We start from the raw sequence: 15055 nt of genomic DNA, 5'->3' as shown, positions 1-15055 counted from the left end.
TCATATGCCCCCCCTGCTGGGATAGAACCAGAAGAAGGTGGGGCACTTAGTGTAGGGTCAACAACTCTAGGTATAGATGCCGATGGGCCACTATAAGCTGTCCCTGAAGAAGGTCCAGTAGTAGCGGTCACAACTGAGGATGCAGTAATGACACCGACAATGGGTGTTGAAGAAGCCACACAAACAGTTGGAATAGTTGGGACGGAAGTGATAGGCACATTGTGAATTTGAGGAATAAAGGACTCCGAGGTCGGAGTGATGGTGTGTGACCACACGGAACTCATAGAGGGAGTCTTAGAAGACATAACATCCCTTAACGCCTTGTAGCGTAAAGGCAGTGTAACACCAAGAGGGGTGATACGAAAGGGTGGAGTTTTCGTTGAGGTGGGAATTTCACCGCTCGTCACAACGGACTCTTCACTTGTGACAGGGGATGTGTCCTCCATATCCGAAGAAGACATTGGGACCGAAACACCAGGAGGGGTGTGAGGGATATCTTCTTCAGAAGGTTCCCAAACGGGGTTCCAGTGAATTTCGTAAGTCTCGTCGTCTGGAGAGCGAGAGTCAATCGGTTAGATACTTGGAATAACAGGGAGAGTATCACTCACAACTGGTACCTCGGGAGCAACAGAAGAAGGAGACCCTTGGTCACTTGGAACGGGGGGCGGATCGGTGATTCCGCCAGGATGAAAACTTCAAAAGATCCTAGGTAAACTAACGAGAAAGTACCCTACTCAAGCTAACGCAAACAAGATCTAACTAGGTAAATGTGAATCGTGGCCGAATAAATTTTAAGGTACAGGAACAAAACTTGACCTTTTCATCTTTAAAGAGTCGAGAAAAGGACAAAAGATGACTCTAGTCACCTTCGAATGTTTAATGAGCCTAAAGTGACAAGTGCTTAGATGGACTTTTTCTTTTAGGGAGTCCGAAAAGGAACGAAAGTGACTACTTTGGAGAACTAGGCAAAAAGGTTTACCAGACAAATCCGTAAAACTGCATATACACCTTGGCATTCATATGAAAACCAAGGACTTTCCATACGGCAGTCAATCTTCCCAAATGTTGTGTTCGGTGCGTTACGGCTTGTAAGGCGGCATACATGGCTTCCTATGGATAAAGGATGATAACCTAGTGGGGTCTCCCCATATACTCGACGGTACGTGGGAGCACAATTCTGTACTAGACCACTATTGAGTCATAAAAGGAGGAATCACCCAACCTTAAGTGGAAACAAAAGTGACTAGGTTTAACGACGCTGGAGCACGTCTCTAGCCTAGACCTCTAAATGTGTGTGTTATGTTCCAATGCATTGTTAGATTTATTCAGTTCATTTTAAAGTTGATCTTGGATTATGTTTCAGTTTTCAGGCCTTACCGTATGTATATAACAAAGCCTAGGATGCAGCTAGAATGAATGAAATATCCTTTTTCTTCGATGAACACCTACCTATGGGAGGGTAGAGAGATCATTCCCAAACCAAGAAAACCAAGGCAACAAACAATCACTCAATGCAAGCACGGATACTACTAATGAGAGATCTAATCATTCGCTTTTCAATATGAAACTTGAAATGCAAATTTAATTTCACTTTCGCATGCTAAAATGAAATGAAATCTTTTTGATTTGATGCCTTTAATATAAAGAAACCAATAAGAAACAAACAAATGTGGAAGAACGGTTGATCCAAACAATTGTAATCTATGCCCGGGTAGTGAAGAGAAATCGAAACAATGCCAAGATTGGTCCAATAACAATTACTAAACAATCAACCCAAAGTAAGCAAAGGGGAAGTTTCAATCAAACCAACAACAAGCAGCAAACGAATCTTTGCAATAGGCAACCAAGTGAAATTGATCCAAAAGACTTGAAACAATGAAACTAGGTCACAAAGCAAGAAAAACAAGATTCATTTAATAAAGCTCACAAGAAAGTGCCTCAGCCTCTAAACAGTGAAAAACAAGTCATCAACCAAGTGAGAACAGCAAGGGACTAGCAAGACTGACGGATTCAGGAGGCAGAATTGAAAAAATTCAATTCTACAACAATCAGTGCGGGAAATACGTTGGCAATAAAGCACTGATAAAGAATAATACGCAGCAACAAAGCGACGTCAGCGCGGAAGTACACACCTTTTCCGCGATGGTTCGATATATAGAACCATCACGACTGTTAGGTGTAATAACACGATGGACAGGATATTAAAAAAAGGGTGACGTGATGACAGCGCGACTGTTAAATTAAAAAACACGATGATGTTCAAAACAGCCACAGGCGAGCCAAAAACTCCCAAACCAAAAGCGAGGCAACCCCTCTAGCCCTATAGTGGGTCTAGTCACAAACAAGGACAAATAAACAACAATTCTCCTTAAATAGTTCAAGTTGGAGGCCTACCTCAACCGGTGGTCGATGGAGTTCCGTTGCGCTGCTCCAGCTTCTGCTTCCTTCTCCTAATGAGTAATCAACCTGAAACAAAGCAAAGGAGATACAACAAAGGACGTAATCGGATACAACAAAGAACTATTTACTCATAAAGTTAAGAAGTCATGAGCTATCTAGTACATTGCATACAAGACATAGGAAAACATCATTGATTGCATTAAATATGAAATAGAGTAAGCTTACAACCAAGGTCTTGACGTCACAAGCCTTCTTAGGAGGGTCCAACCAGCATGTTCCTCAAGCATTCACTCTTGAAGATGGATCTCCCAATACACAAATCTCTCTCACTCACAAGTTTTACACAATATCAAAGGCACTTGACAAAACTTCCTCAAGCTCTCAACAAACCCACACTTGTCACACTCACACCAGCTATCTAACAAGCTCACAATACTATCAACAACACTCCAAAGACTAAGAATTCCAAACTAGTAGCCCATAGCAATGGTGAGAGTTTAAATAGGAGAAGGAGTCTCCATGAATGGTGGGAGGATGAGCTTATCTCCAAGGAAGGTAGCACAAATGACGGAACAGCCATGCCAGAGAAAGGAGGGCGACATAAACAAGGCCAACAACTAGGTCTGGAGTCATCTGGAAGGCCGACTGTTGGAACAAATTCACCCAAGTTGGATCATCGCGGGAACATAACTGGTCTGCCGCGCTAACATCGCTAATGAATAATGTAGCTAGTCATGTCATCACGGGAGACTAAAAACAACAGTGGCTCTGTCATATGAAATTCGACCATCGCGGGAATCACGTGTACTTCCGCGATGGCAGCGCTTATGGACAGTTTTGGAGCGCCCATCAGCGCGTTTATTTGTAAAACAGACGCGATGATGCAGAAACCTTTGGAAAAGTGGGTCATTTGGCAACATCAGAGAGCACTTGTTTAACATGAGAATGTACAACTTGGACACATGACACAGTAGGAAGACTAGAGTGAAGACAGTGACAAATTACTGTGTAACACTTTAGGTGGTTTTATTGATATTTTCTTTGTTTACGTGTGAAGTAATTGAATATTTAATCGTGGTTGAATTACCGAGACAATCCCGTAGACTTCGGGGGCAACCTCCTGAGTATACACCAAGCCAGCTTGAAGGGCTATGAGCTCTTGTATCACCTAGTGACAGTAGATTTGGGTCATCGGAAGCTGGAGAATCTTCTTTAATTGTTCATCCTGATTATCAAGTTCAAGCAATAGAGTATATTTCTGAACCAATTTCATTTTCTGATTATTCTACTAGTGAATTAGCTGAAGAACCTGAAATTTCTGAGCCTGAAACTGAACCTGCTGCTACTCCATCTTCAGGATTTGCTTCTCCAACTTCTAGTGGCCCTGGTTCACCCAGGGTAGGAAGTATCATTACCCAAAATCTTCCTTCTGGACTCATTTCTATTGAAGAACTTGTTAGTCCAGAAGAAGATATAACTCTCCCTGAAAATCAACCAACTTTAGAACTTAGGGAGCGTGAATCAATTTTCTACAATCCTTTTAGGAGTGACGCTTGGTACATCTCATTGACCAACTTTTTAGAAAATCTGGGTCTTAGTTTTTCACCACCTCAAATTCCTTTTCATCCTACACCCAGAGGTTATTATCCTCCATTGAATATGTCGAAACAGTCATCCATGTTTTCCCAAACACCGGAAACATTTTTATATGGCTTTCCTTCTGTTCCTTCTGGGTCTCAGTCACTCACTGGTACCTTTTCAGAAGCATCTCCTCAACCAATTGAACATGGGATATCAACTGGTAATAACATAACTCAACCGTTGAGCGTAGAAGAAATTCTTATGATGTCTGGTACTATTCCAAATCCGCAACCTCAAGGTAGTCAGTTACCGCCTGGGGGGAAACCTCAAGGTACTCAATTACCGCCTAGGGGGCAACCTCAGGGTAGTTAGTTACCACCTGGGGGGCAACCTCAAGGACAATACATACCTTCGGGCCAGTAAATACCTCAAGGTCAACCCCAGACTCAATATATACCTCAAGGTCAACCCCAGTATCAATATGTACCTCAAATTCAACCCCAGTTTCAGTACGTGCCTCAAGGTTATCAACCTCAAGGTTAGTACCCAACTCAAGGTTTCCAACCACCTTCTGGTCAACAATTTGTACAAGGAGCTAGAAATGTACCTCTCAATTATCAGCCCTATGCTCAACCCGGTTATGGTCCTCAATATGCTCAACTTTTTATGGGTCCATACCCCGGAATGAACATGGTGTGGGATCCATCTCAAACTCAACAGATTCTGCAACCTAATGTGCATTTTTCATCTCAATCTGGACAACCTTTGGTTTCTGGTCCAACCCAACAACCTATCCAGCCTACTATTCAAACTTCTGCACCTGGTGTGGTTCATCAGTTTGAGCCTAGTTCACCTCAAACTCCGCCTCAAACGATTGTTGTAACTACCGCAACGACTGCTGCAACTTCTGTTCAATCTACCCCACCTACTTCTGGAGTATCGACAGCTCCAGTTTCTACTATTCCTACATCAACTCCTCAAGCCTCTTTACCACAGTCGGGACCTACAATTTAGACTTTGGTTCAGATGCCTGTAGGAAAACCTGGTCCAAGTACGGTTGTCACAAGTCAACCACATTTCACTTATCAACCATACCAGGGATAGTACCAATTCGGTCATGCTGTTCAAAGCCCTGTTTACTAGTATCAACCATACCCTGGATATACTTATCAGCAACCTCGACAACCCCAGTTTGGTCTGATTAATCCTGGTTTTCCGGGAGGATATAATATTCCAAATGCAAATCCAATTCCAATTTATCCTGGATATCCACCTCCTGGGGCTGGTCTTATGACCCAAGGTTTTCACGACCGTAACTGTCAGTTACCATTTATTGCAACTTTAGACTTGCCTGATTTGTTGCGCCTTACGAATGATCCAATTAATTATCTTCTGTTTTGGATGCCAATGCCGAATAAGTTTCCCAGTGATATCCCAAAGTTTGAGGGTAAGTTAGGAGAGGATCCGTCAAACCATGTGATGACTTATCACCTCTGGTGTGCATCTAATTCCATTATCTATGATTCAATTCTCTTACGTCTTTTTCAATGCACTCTGATTGGTCTTGCTGCCAAGTGGTAGATTGAGTTACCACGAGCCTCTTTTTATAATTTTAGTCAGTTAGCCACTTCTTTCTTAAATCATTTTCAGTTTCCTGTTAGATACGACAATGGCACGAAATTATTAACTTCATTAAAACAGTCAACGTCCACATATATTTCTGATCATATACATGAATGGTGACATAGACGTCGTTTAGTGAAAGTTTTTATTCCGGATCAAATTTTAGCAGAATGGTTCATTAAATCATTATTACCTAAAATCATTGAGGATGTAGCTAAGGCAGGAGTTTTACTGAAGAGCAAGTAATTTCTCAGGCTCAGTACCTTGACCTTGTTTATACGCAGTCGGGTTCTTTACACAAAAAATCCCCGACCTTCCGAAACAAAATCAAATAACTGCAGCTCCTTTAGGGTCTCATGCCGTTGATGGTATGATTGGTTCAGTCAGTACCAAAAGAAAGAAGAAATCTTCAAATAATTCTTCTCCTATTCTAACTTTACCAGATTCCTTGACATGAGACTCTTCCATTGAAATTCTTGCCGATATTCATGTCGTAGAATCATCTGCGGCCAAATCAAAATCTGGTGGTAAAAAGAAGGCGAAGAAGAAAAATAAACAAAACTCAAAAGAGAAATCAGATAAAACTGAATCTACTGACGAGAAACGTAAACCTCACTATCCTTGTCTCATTTGTGACGAGGAGCATTTTACAAGAGATTGCCCACATCGAGCTAAGGTTGCGAAAATCGTCAAAGGTTCTCAAACGCCTGTTGTCTTGAAGGATCCTTTTCCTAGCCAAGATAGTAAGATGATTGGTTCTCCCTCAAATGCCTCAGAAGAACCCATAATGATGATGTCTCATGTCAGGATTGTGACGCGATCGCAAGATTATGGTAGTAAAAATCCTGTTGGTGGTAAGGAAGCATAATCTTCTAATTCAAACATATCAACTTCAACTCCTTTTGGTTCTGATCGCTATAGATCAAGAAACCTAACCCAGACTTAGTAATCAAACTTGCTGCTAAAGGTATACTTTGGAAGTTAGCTCTCAATCCACATGCAAGAGCTGCTCATAATTATAACATTGTTGAAGACTTAGCTATTTCCCCTTCGGCAATGTCGGCTTTGGAGGTGCTGTAATCATGTCCAGCACAACGTAAATTACTATTTTCAGCTATAGGAGCTGTTGATATTTAGGATTCGAACCTTATAATCTTCAATTTATAGAATAGTACACCTCGCCTACCTCATCAAATGGCTTTCCAGATTCCAGTGTTAGTAAAAAACAGACCTTGCTTTAGGAATAATTGATGAGGGAGCTTCTACATGTATTATTTCGATTCAGTGTTGGAGATCGCATGGTTCTCCTACACTCAATCAATCCCCGATGATTCTAAAGGCTTTTGATGGTTGAGGGTTTCATCCTTTTGGCATTTTACAGGATTTACCTATAGGGGTTGAAGGCAAAACTGTAAATCTAGATGTGGAGGTGGTTGATGCCCCTCTAGATTACAACCTTCTCTTGGGTCGTAGTTGGTCTTATGCTATGACTGCTATTTTTTCGTCGGTCTTTCGGCTTATCAAGTTTCCTCATAATGGAAAGATCTTTACCATAGACCAGCTAACTTATTTTTCATCCGAACCAACCTCTTCTGAAAGTATTCAACATGTCGGTAAAACAACTATCCCTTATAAGGATGTTGGGGTAGGATTGATTAAAGATTCTGGTTTACTAGGAACTTTTTCCTTTCCTCCTCCTAACTTATCGCCTTCTATTGCAACTATTCATATGATTTCATCGAACACTATTGCTTTTGATGATCCTTGGATCATACCTTTCGATTCTGAGGTGGATTCATTTGGTGATGTGATGCCTTTGAGTCCCTTTGAAATTGCATATCAGGTTGTACAGTCGTTTTCTGACCCTTGTTCAACCGAAATTGATCCAATGAATGTGGTCCATGGAGAATCACTTTCAATATCAACCTCAGATTCAACAACATTTTATGATCCTGTTCATACTGATGAGCAAATTCGTGAACTTTTATCTGTTGATGATTTACCATGGGAAGATCTTCATCATCGATCTTCATTTTTACCTGAGCTTGATCATCTTGAAAATGATTTTTCATCTATTTTTACTACTGATTATGTCAAAGAACCACAGAATCCATTGCAACATCCTGATTCTGAGTTAAATTTAGGAAATATCTCTCGAACGGTTCCTATTGACATTTTAGTTAAACCCAGAATTATTGAAAACATTCATATAGGTGCTTCATGTACGGACGATCAACTCCAAACTTATAAAGCCCTATTTCAAGAATTTTGCGATGTGTTTGCCTATTCATATGAAGAAATTCCAGGAATCGATCCATCAATTGTTGTCCATGAAATTAAAACTTACCCAGATGCTAAACCTGTCCGGCAACGTTTGTGTCAGATACATCCGCAAAAATCTGCTACTATTAAAGCTGAAGTTGAGAAATTACTTCGAGCAGGTTTCATTTATCCAATTCCTTTAACGGATTGGTTATTGAATATTGTTCCTGTTAACAAAAAGCAAGGAATGATAAGAATATGTATCTATTATAGGGATATTAATCAAGCTTGTCCTAAAGACAATTATCCAACCCCCTATATCGATCAAATTATTGATGATTGTGTCAGCAATGAAATGTTCTCCTTTATGGATGGTTTTTCTGGTTACAATCAAATCAACATACTCCCTGCTGATCAACCAAAAATGGCTTTCATTTGTCCATGGGGGACATTTGCTTCTTGCAAATTACCTTTTAGATTGAAGAACACTGGAGCAACTTTTCAAAGAGCTATGTCTTACACATTTCATGACATTAAGCACATTGCGTTGCCTTATCACGATGATTTACCTGCCCATTCATTACGTATAACAGATCATCTCACTCATTTACGAGCAATCTTTATGAGATGTAGGCATTATCGAATTAGGCTGAATCCACACAAATGTGTTTTCTGTATAGAAACAGGTCATTTACTGATATTTATTTTTTCTAAAGCCGGCATTCGTGTCGATCCCTCGAAGGTGGAAGCTATTGTCAAATTACCTCCTCCTTCGACTCTTTGCCAACTCCAAAGTTTGCAAGGGAAAGCAAACTTTTTTTGTCATTTCATTCCTAACTACGCTAAGATAACAAAGGGTTTTACTAGGTTGTTGAAATAGAATACTCCATTCTTTTGGAATGAGATAGCTGACAAATCTTTTGATGCACTTAAACACACGTTGACCCATGCACCATTATTGTATCCTCCCAACTACAACCAGGATTACTTCTTGTACCTCGCCGCTTCTCATTCCACCATCGGGATGGTTTTAGTTCAAGAAGATGAATTAAACAGTGAAAATGTGATTTATTATCTTAGTCGAACTCTGAATCCGACTGAGCTTAAATATTCACATGTGGAGAAATTGGCCTCGGCAGCTGTTCAAGCTGTCCAAAGATTTCGTCATTACATCTTATTACGCAAAACTACAGTAGTTTCTGACTGTAACCCTATGATCTATATTTTGACCAAACAATTGCTAGGGGGCAAGTATTCCAAATGGATAGTTATCCTGCAGGAATTTGACTTGGAATTTGAAAAATCCAAGGCAAAGAAATCTTTGGTTTTTGCGGAACTGATATGTGATTTCCCGTGTGCTGATACTGAAACTATGGCGGAAGAGCCTATTGCAAACGAATCCTTGTTTCTTATGAGTACTCTTGATCCAGGGTATGGATATATCATTGTTTATCTCCAAACCCAATCTTTTTGGCCTGAAATTTCACGATCTCAGTGACGGAAAATACGTTTTCAATCCCAACAATACAATATTATTGGTGATACACTCTATCATCGTGGGGCAGATTCTATTTTCTGACATTTTTTAACTCATGAAGAAGCTGAAAAGGTTCTAAATGACTGTCACTCTGGAGCATGTGGCAGTCATATGTCTGGGTATGCCACAGCCCAAAATATATTGTGCGCTGGTTATTTCTGGCCATCTTTATTTAAAGACTGTATCTATGCAGTCCGGAAATGCCACAATTGTCAAATTTTTTATCATAAGATGCGTGCTCCACCTACTCCTCTCCACCCTATAATTTTCGTTGGTCCTTTCACAAAGTGGGGTATCGAATTTATTACATGTAACCCTCACTCAGCCGAGGGGCATGCGTATATCATCCTTGCGGTAGATTATTTTACTAAGTAGGCTGAGGTGATGCCTACATTTTCGGTAGACGGCAAAATTGCTGCAATTTTCATTTTCAATCATATAATTACTAGATTCGGTGTTCCTCAAGCAATTATTACTGATCATGGGAGTCATTTTCGAAACATCATGATGACTAAACTGACAGATCAACTTGGCCTGCGTCACGATAGTTCTACTCCATATTACCCACATGCTAATGGTCTGGTTGAAGCTATCAACAAATTTCTAGTTACTATGATCCAACGAGTCATTGGTATTCATAGGTCGAATTGGCATAACATGTTATTTTCAACACTTTGGGCATATCAAACCTCAGTAAAAACATCAACTGGTTTCACTCATTTTCAACTAGTCTACAATTTGGAAGCAGTGTTACCCATTGAATGCAAAATTCCGTCATTGCAAATAGCCATAGAATTACTCCCAGCCACTTCTGAAGAGGAGAAACGTTTGTTGTACTTAGCTCAGCTAGATTAGAATCGACGTGACGCTGCATTAGCAATCGAAACTCATGCCAAACGAATAAAAGCTCAGTACGATCGAAATGTTTCACCTCGTAATTTTTTGGAAGGAGACCTAGTCTTACTATACGATCAAGCAAACAATAAGCTAGGGGATGGAAAATTTGTACCTATGTGGCATGGTCCTTATGTTGTTAAGCAAAAGCTGGCAAAAGGGGCCTATGAATTGGTAGATTTTGACAGTGTCTCTTTGGGTAAACCCAGAAATGGTCTTTATTTGAAGAGATATTATGCTTAAATCTAGGTGTGGAGATTGTTGTTAGATTAGTTTCTTTCTAGCTAATGTGTTTAGATTAGAAATGTGTGCCTCGTTTAGAGAGTGTTTTTATCATTATTCCTGCTCATGTTGATTTTACTCTTGATATTGTAGATGTCGATGTCTCTTCAAACATACATTGGTTTCGCTGATGGTGCTTATTGTAGTACACAGAACATTTCTTCCGCAGCTTGGGTTATCTATTCACCCTCTGATGAGTTAGTATCTATGCATGGGGTAAGCCTCGGTCAAACAACAAACAACATTGCAGAGTATAGTTCAGTGATTGAGTTATTATCTAAATCCATCTCATTTAGGATTCGGATTTTGATTGTTAGGTTAGATTCTGAACTCATTGTATTACATCTTAACAAATTTTATGCAATTTAGCAGATGCAGTTGCTTCTCAAATGTTAAATAGACATTTGCAATAATCAAACAGTAAATTAAAAAACATTCCATAACATGTTATATAAGATAGCCAGTAATAGTGATATATCATAGCATAGAAGTGTGTCAAATATACATCGTCTTCGATCATAGGTTGAAAAACACCTTATGATCGACAAAATGATAATGCAAAAATACAATAAATGTCGTGTGAGTCTACAAAAGCGATCATCCTATCCCTAGTGATGATCACGATAAGAAACCACTACTCGGGCCACCCTACAAAGGAACCTCCTAAAAGGTCTTAGGACCCCAATCACATAACGTTGTAACCTAAGTGCAATATCATCTATGCTAGTCTCTGGAATATCTTCTGTCAAACGCTCTAGATGATTTTCCAATTCAGTTAGGAACTCTGTAGATTGGTCTTGTGGAGCCAGTACTGCTGCAGCTAGGTGTCTCCTCTCATAGGGCTGTAGAGCGGCTGGTCATCGTGGACCCACATCTGCATTTGAAACTTTTTATTATCAGTTTTGGATGATTTAAAAATAAATAAATAAATTAGTTAAAACTTAGAAAATGTTGAGAATGATTTTAACTTAATCATCCCACTACTCTCCTGGTGGAAGAGTCATGTCTGGGTCACCACAGTAATCCATCCTAGCATATGGAAAATCCTAAATCACAAAAATTTGGTTCCCCAACCAACGAAAATACTCAGGCGGAAATCGAACAACCTCTGAACCCTCCTTAGGATGACGGGCCATCACTGCAACCTAGCGCATTATCCTAGGCTCTCGGGGAAGTCTAGCCTCAACGGAAAACTGTTGTGGGACCAACATCAGGACCCTCTCCAGAACAAAGCTCACAACCAATAAAACATATCCAAAGTTTTTTAGTTGTCCGTTCTTTGCTCTAGTTAGTTGGCCTTTTACATTTGCCAACATAGCTTCGCACCAGTTGAAGATGGTACCTCGATAACAATCTACTGCCATTCGCATTTAGGATCTAGTAGCTACATGCAATGCTGCACTCCTGCATAGTCTGGTGACATTGAACGCGATAACCTTAAGTTCAAGATGGGCGATAGTTTTAATATCGATCCGTTTTTCCGTTGTTTGTTCATTGCAAAACTCCAATCGGAGACTAGCGACAGACTGGCCACCTGCCCTAGTCCCGAAAAGAGATAATTGTTCGCCTCTCTTGGGAAAACCAGTCAAAAAATATATGTCCTCTAGCTCAATTTCAAGCCAATGGCCACCAATCATGAAACACTGGTCCTATATGTTCCACCTGTTTACCAGCCATTGCAAGAAGTCTACTTGGGCCCTCATGCCGGGTATGGCCCAGAATTTAAATAGTCAACATGCTCTCAATGCATCCAATGTGAGTTGATGATTATTGTGGCTAGGTCCACATCTTCGTGCTTGCGTTCCCTCCAAATAAGCATTTTGTATGTCCTACATTGCACAAAAGACATATTAGAACAATTTAGTTCAAAAAAATTTGGGTGGAAATGGAAAAAATTGAAGTTTTAAAACCTATTTCGCGGGGTCTGCACCCGCTAGTTAGGGAAAATGTGTAGGTCTGCACTCGTCCTTAGTGACAGGTGCGGAACTCTGACTTTTTCCTTTGTAGAAAAAATATGGGGTCCACAGGCGCCGCATGTTGCACCTGCGGACCCCCGCGAGCAGATTTTTAATCAAATTTTCCTTTAAAAAAATCAAATTTAAAGCCCTAAAATGAAATGTAAATGGTTGAAATGCAAAATAAGGATGATGTGGATTACCTGGAGGTGACAGTTTTTGATTCCAATGGACGGATTTTCCGCAATATTCACAGGAAGTTTCTTACCGAAAAGCTCTCTCTTCTCACTCTAAAGTCAAACTGTAAAAATGAATTTACAAAAGCCCTTTTTATAATCTTTTTTGAATAAATGAATTTTTAATTTATTTATTTTTTACTTTAAAAAGGTAATTTTTTGATGCATTTTTATTTATCTTAAACATGTATGAGTAATGTTTTGAGTTTTTGTGCAGAATATTGGATTTTCAGGGATAATTGGTCATTTTCAACAAAAAACATTGGAGTCCTCTTTAAGCTCTTTTTTGACTCGTAAAATATGAAAAGATTGTCGAGTTTTTCCTTTTTAAACTCGTTAAAATGGAATTAAAAGGATAGTCCACTTACAACTCTTTTCTGACCGTGTAAACATGAAAAGATTGTCGGGCTTTTGTCGTTTCAAGTTCGATATTGGTTATAAAATGATGTGTCTTTGATCACTTTTTTACTTTTTTGGATCAGGGCCACTAATAATGAAAATTACTCCTTGATCGTAATGGTCAAGCGGTTCTCTCAAGTATTATTTTATACTTTTTCGGGCTTGGGAGACACAAATTTACAAAAAAGGACATCCATGGAGTTTTCTTAAGTTTTTCTTCTGACTCGCTAAAATTGAAAAACACCGAGTTTTTCCTATATTGGACTCGTTAAAATTAAACAGTAAAGGACCTATTCAATTTTAAACAGGAACGAACCACTCCTTCTTAGTGTTCGAATTTTAAACTAAGTTGGACTCATACGAAGGATGATCTTATAACCAAGCAAATGTTATCCTCCTCAAGCTTGTCAAAAATAAAGAGGTACTTGCTAGAAATGGCAGGGGAAAAGAGAGAAAAATGAACCTGTTTGTTATACTTTGTGTTTTAGAAAATCATTTAACCACTCTTGAACACGACACTTTTTTTTCACCTGGGTTGGGAAATCCTTTGCCTAGCAGTTAATCAAACCATATTGAAAGTCTTCAGCCGGTTTATGGGTATTAGCTTTGGGTCAATTGTCACCGAACCATCTGCAGTTTCGTTATGTGTTCAAGACGTCAGTGCAAATAAACCATTCATCTGCAAAATATCTGTCATCCATCTTGACCATCCCTGAGTTAGTCCTTTCCAATATATTTCTTCAAACTTGATCTATGATTTCGTGTTGGGCTTGCTTACGACAGATCGCTTTATCGACTTCATCTCATTATCTAGAAATATGATCTAGAAATCGTCAGTACCTTGGAATCTGCATGCCCTAATGTCAGGTTTATCGCCTTCGACGACGGGTTGCATCATTGACCTTCGATCAAAGGATTCTATGACATGTTCGACATCAGCTCATCTATTCACATTTCATGGATTGTACTGAGTACTTTGAGAGCCATTGACATTACAGGTGGTTTCTCTCACACTTGTTAACAGTTCACATCATTGACTGGTAATCAAGGGGTTTCTACCATGTTCGACTTCGACACATTCATTCACATGGATAGAATCGTACTAGTTCGGGAAGCAGAAATCAAGACCCTGGATCTAGTTTCCACCATCCGGGCTATGAGGAATTTTGTAATTAATTATACAGTGGACTATTCATAAACAGATGGCTGCACCCATACTGTGTCTACATATGTCTATGTTTGTGATGTATTACAAAATCATTCCTGTATCAGAGCAGTTTAGTTAGTTTTCTAGTCAGTTTTGATCTATGGGAATGCCTACCTCATCGATGATATGTTCACATACACATATTTTGTATTGAATGTTTTTAAAGGTTTCGACCAGGGTATCCACAGGATGATATTTGAAATGATAAAGTACTTCACTCTTCTTAGATGACAAATGTTATCCTCATCTATTACAGACTTTGCACTTTAGGGGACAATCTGTTTCACAAAATATTGACACCATGACATTCTGCAATTGGTGTGAGTCTATCACCACTCATACTTTCCTCCTTTGCAAGTCTTAAACTTCAGTTCTTCATGTCAAGCGTTGAAAGTAAGAGAAAGCCCTTAAAAGTCTCTAAAACTCTGGTTCCGCACTTTCTCTTAGCATTACCTGCGGTCCCACACCTAATGGTCATGTCCCCTGTGCACCTGACCGCTTTGTCTCTATGTAATGGGTGCAGACCCCTGTAAAAGTCAAAAAGACGCAAGTTACATTCTTAAAAACTCACTTTGAGTCATTTCTGGAAGCTTCTAGAAGGAATATTGAGGTGGCAAGTTCGCTCCTTTAAGGTTCATGCATCCCATACCTTAAGGAGCTAACCCCTTGATGTGAGGAG

Source organism: Pinus tabuliformis, chromosome X (assembly GCF_031772625.1).
Source record: "Pinus tabuliformis cultivar Carrire ecotype Pingquan chromosome X, CPIR1, whole genome shotgun sequence".
Taxonomy (NCBI): domain Eukaryota; kingdom Viridiplantae; phylum Streptophyta; class Pinopsida; order Pinales; family Pinaceae; genus Pinus; species Pinus tabuliformis.
This window is presented reverse-complemented; position numbering follows the sequence as displayed.